General features: G+C 42.4%; 1 pseudogene; it reads left to right on the forward strand.

The window, feature by feature from the left end:
• The window catches only part of LOC133246890 (sodium/potassium-transporting ATPase subunit beta-3-like), a 58,511-nt pseudogene extending 49,313 nt beyond the window's left edge, over window positions 1-9,198 (forward strand).
• Window positions 9,199-9,485: the final 287 nt, after the last annotated feature.

Here is a 9,485-nt window from a genome sequence, read left to right on the forward strand (position 1 = left end):
AGGAGACCCAAGTCCAGTCCCAGGGTTGGGAAGATCTCCTGGAGATGGGAATAGTAGCCCAGTCCAGTATTCTTGCCTGGAGAATTCTATGGACAGAGGAGCCTGGCGGGCTACAGTCCATGGGGTTGCCAAGAGTCGGACACAACTTAGCAATTAAACCACCACCACCAATACTTCATTATCTGATGTATCATAGTTTATTTATCAGAGTGATCTTTCAAAAACACAAATCTGATTGCAGTTCTCTCTACTTAAAATCCTCTAATAGCTTCCCCGTGGATAAAAAATAAACTCATTAGCATGTGATCCAAAGTCTTCATAAAAATAGCCTTGCATTATTCTCCATTACCTTCCCCATGGTACTTGGCTCTCCATTCTTAATGAACTTTTTTCTGTTCCTCAAAGTGACATATTCTCACTTACCCCAGGGCCCTTGCACTTGCTTCACATCCCCCTACTCTAGCTCACTGTTGTCTTCCTGTTTGGTTGTTCAGGGTGACTTCAGCATCCTTGTAGGTAGTCCATTCAATATTTAGAAATGGAACTTTTATGGTTATATTTTTAATGTCCTTTATACAAATGTCCCACACTTTCATTAATATCCTGGTATTCAGGTAAAGTAAGTTCATTTTCTAATCACAAATGTGGTCAAAATGTTAGTGGAATTATGTTAAAAAAATATAGGTCAGGAAAAAACAATTAAAGACATAATATATATTTAGTTAGCCCCAAATGAAGGATTTGTATTTAGACGGTTGCAGTTGAAGTTATTTTTTTCTTAGTAATTATTTATTGTCACTGGAGGTAGTTTAGTTTTACTGAAATAAATCTGATTAAATTACGAAATTAGAATAAATTTACTTTTATGGTTTTTATTCTGGGCCTTCTTTTCATTGGATCATTAACTGGTGGTTCAGTTTATTTTTAGTGTTAGTGTGTGTACCTGAAATGGTGTCGGTTCTATGACTTCAAATTTAAGGTTCCAATGCTCTTCTTCTCTGTATGTGTCTGCTTTTCTTTCTGAAATGACAGGGTTGGCATATTTTTAAACATTTTCTGAAAATGTCTATAAAGCAAGTTCAAAAGACCTGAACTTTTGTTCTCACTCAACTGTGGAAAAAAATAGAGACTATTAATGTATTTACTTTTAAATGAGTAGAATTGCAAGATAAACTATCTGCTAGGTTACTGCAGCTGTCTAACATTTGTTAAGGGCTTAATACATAGCAGGCACTTTCCTGTAAATTATTTTCTTTAATTCTTGCTCCAGTCTCACAATTTATGTAGAATTTCCTCCATTTTATATGAGCCAAAACAGAGTCTAAGAGGTTGAATCACTTGGCCAGGGGCACATAGATAAATTGTGGGCCCCAGAGAATGTGTTTTTTTTTCATTTCATAGCACAGGTTTTTGATGACCAGGCCAGCTTCTCAAATCGTTTTTGGATTTCTTGAATGAGCAGTCAGTGGCAGGGAGCGTGCACACATAGGGCAGGTGTGATGATAAAATAATCAGACTCATTTCGTGGGTGGTTATGGGAATCATTCTCATTGTTTTATAGTCACAAGCTACATTGTGTACAGTATATATCCTTGTGGGTAGATGGGTGTGTACATGTATACGTGTACAAAAGCCTGCCTTGGAAAGGATGCAACAATGCCTTTGTAAACTTCCAAAATACAGCCAAATCATATAGACAAAACCTAAGTTGGCAGCCAAATGCTGTGATAACAGTACCTCAAGGCTCAGAAAATAAACATTTTAAAGGGGTTTTACAATCTATTAATAGTATTTTTCACGCTCATTCTTTTAAGTTGGTGCTTGGCACTGATCGGCTATGACCTTGGTTATCCTCGACTATGCTTTTGGTTATTTATTGTAGCTGTATTGCCCCGGCCTGCCATAGGCCAACACTCTCCCAAAAGATGTTTTTAGAGTATATGTTATTGATGTATAGCATAAATAAGTTTCAATGTAGACAAACCACAAGGCACAGGTTAATGGTTTTAATGAAATGGACTCGCCCATGTAGCAGACACCCAGATTAAGAAAAAGAACATTACCAGCATCAGAGAAACATCCTCATATCTGGTCTTAATCACATCACCCCCTCTCCAAAGGCTTCTACTCTCCTGGCTTTTATCACCAGTTTTGCCAGTTTTTGAACTTCATGTAAGTTGAACCATAGAAAATTTTGCATTTTTTTTCACTTTTCAACGTTTATTTTGTGAGATTCATCCATGCTCTTACATGCAGTGTTGGTTAGCCACTTTGATTTCTACACAGCATTCTTTTATCTGAATATGTTACAACTAGTCCATTCTCTTGTGGATGTACACTTGAATTTCCCCCAGTTTTTGTTATGAATAGTGCCCCTCAAAACATCCTCATATGTATCTTCTGACACAAATACATATATATATCATTGGATGAATGCACAGGAGTGGATTGCTGGGTTGTGAGGTATATATATATTCAGCTTTAGTAGATGCTGTCAAACACTTTTTCCAAAGTAGTTGTGTCAATTTAAATTCCCATTCATAATATAGAAGAGAGTTTGCTGCTCTGGATCTTTGCCAGCAACTGGTATCATTAGCTTTTTTCATCTTAGCTGTTTGGTGGGTAGGTTCATCATAGTTTTATTCTATGTTTCTCTAATAACTAATGCAGTTGAGCACCTTTTCACATGTTTATTGGCAACTTGGATATCCTTTTATTGTGAAAGGCCTGTTCACATCTCTTGCCCATTTTCCATTGGGTCGTCTATGTTTTTCTTACTGATTGTAGAACTGTTTTATGTTTATCTCCCAAATGACGTACTGGCTGGAGGTAGTGTAGGAATCCTGGGATCCTGGAAGGGGGAGAACAGAAAGAAGGTTGGGTCACCTGGGTAAAACCTCACTTGCTTCTCCTTTCAGCCCCAACAGCAGAAAGGTATTTTAGGTAGCAAGGCCTCTAGTCCCTGGTGGCTCTGTGTTTCTCCAAGAGATAGCTGGCCCCACTTCTTGCCTATTAGTGTGCATTTTGAAGCCCCATCACCTGGAAATCTTACAGTATTCTAAACATACAGTTTCAGATGCTCTTAGCCAGTCCCAAACTTGGGTGTCATCTCCATTTCCTCACCTTTCCTCCCAGCCCTCACCTCTCCAGTCCCACCAAGTCCTGGCAATTCTGTGCCCAAAATATGCATCCAGGGACTTCCGTGGTGGTCAGTGATTAGGACCCTACACTGCCGCTGCAGGGGCCACCGGCTTAATCCCTGGTCTGGGAACTAAGATCCCACTGCAAGTTGCATTTTGTTTCACTTTTCATTGTTATTTTGTGAGATTCATCCATGTGAATCTCATGTTTATCCACTTTCATTTCTACACAGCATTCTTTTATCTGAATATGTGGCAAAAAAAAAAAAAAAAAAGCATCCAATAGGATCGCTTTACCCTACTTCTACCACCAGCACCTGGTTCAAGGCATAGCACCCTTCCCCAAGGTCCATGAGATGGCTTCCAAATGGCCTCCAACTGGTTCAATGACTGTTTAAAACACAAGCTGAACCCTCCTTGAAGTTCTTTATTCTCATGTTGTTATTCTTCATACCCCCTCTTCTTGGACTCATGGCACCACCACAGTTGGTAATTACACGTTTCTTTCTGCCTTTGTTCTCATGCCTGTCTTCTCCCCTGACCTGTCAATTCCACGAAGGGATCAGGCCTGCTTCGTGCACTAGTTCAGCTAAACAGTTGGTGCATTTGAACACGAGAGGTTGAATGAATACCCCGTGTCAGATCTGAACCAAGTCCCTGCTGTCCCCGTCAGGTGTTCATCCAGCCTCTTCTGAGTATTTCACGTGATGAGGCTCTCACTAAACCTGAGGTCACCTGTCCTGCATTGGAAAGGAAAGCAACATACCTCACTCAGTGTTCAAAGAGGAGGCAAAGTGTGTAAGCCGAAGGAAGCCTGAGGTCCCAGCAAGACGGGAAATAGGAAAATCTTCTCAGGGCACCCGTGTCCTTGCTTAATTGTTTTAGTTGGAAAACTCCCCTTAGTCAGCAGATGCAGCTCCTGACTCTTTGGCCCTCACTTCCCTCCCACCCATAGCATTTCTAGGGAACACAGTGCACTTCTGTTCTGGGGGCAAAACAAGCTTGTGTGTTTGTGGGGTCTATCCTGTTCCCATATCCAGCCTCTGACCTCTCCCTCTGGAACTGAGGTCAGAGTGGAACATGACATGACCTGGGGCTCCCAAAAGGGCCTCACCCATCTCTCAGTGGCCCAGTCCCTTACCCAAGTGTGGATTATTGAACACACTGTCATCAAAGGTGGTAGCAGGGAGCTAGACGTCCAAATGCATTCCCTGAATGAGACAAGACAGTGGTTTGCAATTCTGGCTGTATTGAGGCCGGGTCCCCAGTGTGGTTAGTCTATTAAGTAGGAATCTCACCCCGTGATGATCTCAATTAATTTGATGTTTTCCCTAGTTCCCTTTAATAGTCTGTACTCAGCACTGTGGGTTCATGAGCAGTTTTAAATCCAACACAGGGAAAGTCCTCCTTGTATCCCCACGGTTCACAGTCAAGGCAAAGTCTATCAGTATAGCTCAACAAGGCCTTGGAGCCAGAGAGAGATGAATTCTAGCTTGATCCAGGCACTTGTCAAGTGGGACCCTGGACATTCACTTACCTGGCTGAGCTTCAATGTCTTCCTCTGCCATGTGAAGCCACTACTTGCCTCTAGGGCCATTGTGAAGATTCAGTAAGTTATGGAAAGTGTCCAGCACTGTAGCTAGGTCAGAGTAGGTGTCCTGTATGGGATGATTCGTATTTCAAACAGTTTCCCATCTTATGGGAAGGATGACCAAATACGGCTTGTGAATCTGTTTCATTGTTCTGGGAGGTACTACATTTACTCTTGATTTCAGGGCAGTATTTGCTGAATTGCTATAGTGTGAGGTACTGCCAGGCTCATTGGCATTTCTGATGGGGAGACAGAGGTAAGGCGTAGAAACTGATTTGAGCAAGTGAACTGGAAGCAAGTCCAAACTCTGAAGCTTTTAATACTCTATCTTCAATTCATTCCCAATTAATTCCCATCAGTTATGAGTAAGGAGGACTTTAGTTCCCTCTTTTCCTAGCACATATCTGAATAATTAGAATCCCCCAAATACCCTTCTTTTTTTTTTAACTTACATAGTTTATTAATTTCCATACATACAGGCCAATGAGGTACATTGTTTAAAGTTCAGGAATCTATAGACAGATTCTCTTTAATGACATTGTTCTATTTCCAAGGCTATAGAAATGAGTCAGTTATGCTTCTTCCCTCAGCTGAAATTGTTGTATCAAATCTGTTATCAAAGTCAAATGTATTGAATTAATCAATCTTTTCTTTTCTTTTCTATTTTCTCTGCTACCACCCATGTCTAGGTTTTCCCAGATTACTACAATAGACTTGAAAAAAAATGTTTATTATGGAAAAATTCAAATTTCAAACATACTAAAAAATAAAGAGAATATTATATTGAACGCTCATGTACCTGACATAAAACTGCACCAATTGTAAACTTTTTGCCATTCTTCTCCTTCATTTTTTTCTGGACTCATAGAATGTCCGTGTGTATCTCTAACAAATAAGCAATTTGTGTCCCCCACAGCTTTTCCATTATTCTTTCTCTAATATCATTTTTCTCACCAATCCAAAAATTTCCCACCCAAATATCCTACTTTATCCAGTAATTCTGGACATGTGCTCTTGTGAGCCTTTTGAGTAATACTGACAATAAAGGAAAAAAAGAAACAATGAAGACTTGAGGGGGAGGGAGGACCTGCTAATTTTCCCTGGGTAATAGAAGTGTGGATGGTAATTATTTTTCTCACCAGTGTCCCACATTTAGTAAGCCATAATGTATTAGCATTATTATCAGAATATGCTCCCCACCAAACTTTCTAAATTAAAACACCAGGCAAGTTAATTTAAATGCTGCTGTACCTGTGAAGTACCAGTTACCCTATATAAAGTGGTCAAAGCAGAGAGCAGGAGGCTCAGGGCACCTTGGGGTCAGCCATACTGGATTAAAAGCTCATCAGCACTGAGAGGGAACACGACTGTGGTTTCTCTTGAAGAGTACAAAGGGCTTATTCCATCAATGGTAGATGCTCAGTAAATAGTGGCTAAGGTGATGAAGGAAGCTGGAATCAAGATTGCCGGGAGAAATATCAATAACCTCAGATATGCAGATGTCACCACCCTTATGGCAGAAAGTGAAGAAAAACTAAAGAGCCTCTTGATAAGCTTGAAAGAGGAGAGTGAAAAAGTTGGCTTAAAGCTCAACATTCAGAAAACGAAGATCATGGCATCTGGTCCCATCACTTCATGGCAAATAGATGGGGAAACAGTGGGAACAGTGGCTGACTTTATTTTTCTGGGTTCCAAAATCACTGCAGATGGTGACTGCAGCCATGAAATTAAAAGACGCTTACTCCTTGGAAGGAAAGTTATGACCAACCTAGACAGCATATTAAAAAGCAGAGACATTACTTTGCCAATAAAGGTCCATCTAGTCAAGGCTATGGTTTTTCCAGTGGTCATGTATGGATGCTAGAGTTGCACTATAAAGAAAGCTGAGCACCAAAGAATTGATGCTTTTGAACTGTGATGTTGGAGAAGACTCTTGAGAGTCCCTTGGACTGCAAGGAGATCCAACCAGTCCATCCTAAAGGAGATCAGTCCTGGGGGTTCACTGGAAGGTCTGATGTTGAAGCTGAAACTCCAATACTTTGGCCACCTCATGAGAAGAGTTGACTCATTGGAAAAGACCCTGATGTTGGGAAATATGGAGGGCAGGAGGAGAAGGGGACGACAGAGGATGAGATGGTCGGATGGCATCACCGACTCGATGGACATGGGTTTGGGTGAATTCCGGGAGTTGGTGATGGACAGGGAGGCCTGGCGTGCTGCGATTCATGGGGTTGCAGAGTCGGACACGACTGATCGACTGAACTGAACTGAACTGAAATGAAGGTGATGAATGAATGATTCTTCTCTTTCAATCACCTGGCAACATTTGCTTTTTATATTTTCCTCAGTGACAAATGCCTGCTTAGCTTAGATCCCTCCAGACAGGGACACTATTTTTCAAACCAACCAGTTGATAAACATTTACTGAGTTCTTATTATATGCCAGGCACTTGGTATGCAGTTGTGACCAAAGACAGTCATGTCCTTGCTGCCGTGGACCTCATAAGCTGGTGGAGAAGACAAGATGTAGTCAAATTAAATAAAGAAAGAAGATGGGAGACGTCAGGCTCCCACCATCGGAGCGGCGGCCCGGCGCGGCGCAGCGCCGACAGCTTGAGCTCTCATTGCAGCGAGTGTTCCGTTCCCGTCGCCGGGCGGCGCCGCTCGAGCCGCAACGCGCCTCCGCGCTCCTCGCCGCTTCCAACCCCGCGGCCGCCGCTCCCCTAGCAGTCGGCACACACAGCATGAGGACGTCAACCAGAGCCTGGCCGAGTGGAAGCTCTTTATCTACAACCGGACCACCGGAGAGTTCCTGGGGTGCACCGCCAAGAGCTGAGGTTTGATCTTGCTCTTCTGCCTAGTCTTTTATGGGTTCCTGGCTGCACTCTTTTCATTCACAATGTGGGCCATGCTTCAGACTCTGAACATTGAGGTTCCAAAATATTGTGACCAGGTTCCTAGTCCAGGACTGAAATGGTTTTTCCAAAACCATTGTCGGTGTTGGACTTTTCATTCAGCCTGTCTGATTCAGAATCCTATCAAGGGTACATTGATGACCTTAAGAAATTTCTAAAGCCATATGGCTTAGAAGAATAGAAGAATCTCACAGATTGTACCAGCGGAAATTTTTGAGCAGAAGGGTCTAGAATACACTGCGTGTCAGTTTCCTCTTGCCTTACTTGAAGCATGCAGTGGTGTGGATGATCCCACGTATGGCTACCAAGCAAGAAACCCTTGTATTCTTGTGAAAACGAACAGAAAAATTGGATTAAAGCCTCAAGGAGAACCAAGGATAGACTGTATTGGAAAGAGTGAAAGCACTGGAGTTCTATCCACTTATTCTCTCAAAGGAATGATAGATTTAAAATATTTTCCATATTATGGAAAAAAAACTGTATGGGAGCTACCTGCAGCCACTAGTTGCCGTCCAGCTCAGCTTTGGTAGTGATGGTGACGTAGAAGAAGTAATGGTTGAGTGCAAGATTGATGGATCACCCAACCTAAAAACCCAGAATGACCGTGACAAGTTTTTAGGACGAGTTGCATTCAAGATCACCACACATGCATAGTAGGAGTTAGGATGTCTCCACAGAGTAAACGTTGTGTTGTCTGTCTTCATTTTGTATCAGCGGGACCTGCCATCCCAGAATTATGAGACCATCTTGGAGAAACATGGAGTGGTACATGACACTGGGATAACATAATGTGCTTCCAGATAATAGTGGTCCATGTCTTTCTAAGTAACTGCCTGTTGCCTCTGCTGCCTTTTGAACCATGTACAGACACCAGATAGGGACTGTGAACACCTGATTCTGAACATGTAGGTTGGGGGTCTTGTCCAGTTTTTATGTGGTTTAATTGCCAAGTGTCTAAAGCTTGAACGTGCTGTGCTATGTAAATATTTTATAGATTTAACACTGGTTAACTGTCATATTTTGATGTCAGCAAAGTTTTAGGGGATAAAATGGTACCTGATCAATATCAAATGACTTTATAGCTGCAAGAAATTTAGTGTGTGGAAAAGTTCTGTATGTGAGGAGGAAAAAAGGAAAATAAAAGTGTTCAGTTCAGTCACTCAGTTGTGTCCAACTCTTTGCAACCCCATGAAACACAGCACGCTGGGCCTGCCTGTTCATCACCAACTCCTGGAGTTTACCCAAACCCATGTCCATCGAGTTGGTGATGACATCCAACCATCTCATCCTCTGTTGTCCCCTTCTCCTGCCCTCCATATTTCCCAGCATCAGGGTCTTTTCCAATGAGTCAACTCTTCGCATGAGGTGGCCAAAGTATTGGAGTTTCAGCTTCAACATCAGACCTTCCAATGAACACCCAGGACTGATCTCCTTTAGGATGGACTGGTTGGATCTCCTTGCAGTCCAAGGGACTCTCAAGAATCTTCTCCAACACCACAGTTCAAAAGCATCAATTCTTCAGTGCTCAGCTTTCTTTATAGTCCAACTCTCACATCCATACATGACCACTGGGAAAACCACAGCCTTGACTAGACGGACCTTTGTTGGCAAAGTAATGTCGCTGCTTTTTAATATGCTGTCTCAGATCAGATCAGATCAGTCTCTCAGTTGTGTCTGACTCTTTGCGACCCCATGAATCGCAGCACACCAGGCCTCCCTGTCCATCACCAACTCCCGCAGTTCACTCAGACTCACGTCCATCGAGTCAGTGATGCCATCCAGCCATCTCATCCTCTGTCGTCCCCTTCTCCTCCTGCCCCCAATCCCTCCCAGCATCAG

The sequence above is a fragment of the Bos javanicus genome, chromosome 4 (genome assembly GCF_032452875.1).
Source record: "Bos javanicus breed banteng chromosome 4, ARS-OSU_banteng_1.0, whole genome shotgun sequence".
NCBI classification, from domain to species: Eukaryota; Metazoa; Chordata; class Mammalia; order Artiodactyla; family Bovidae; genus Bos; species Bos javanicus.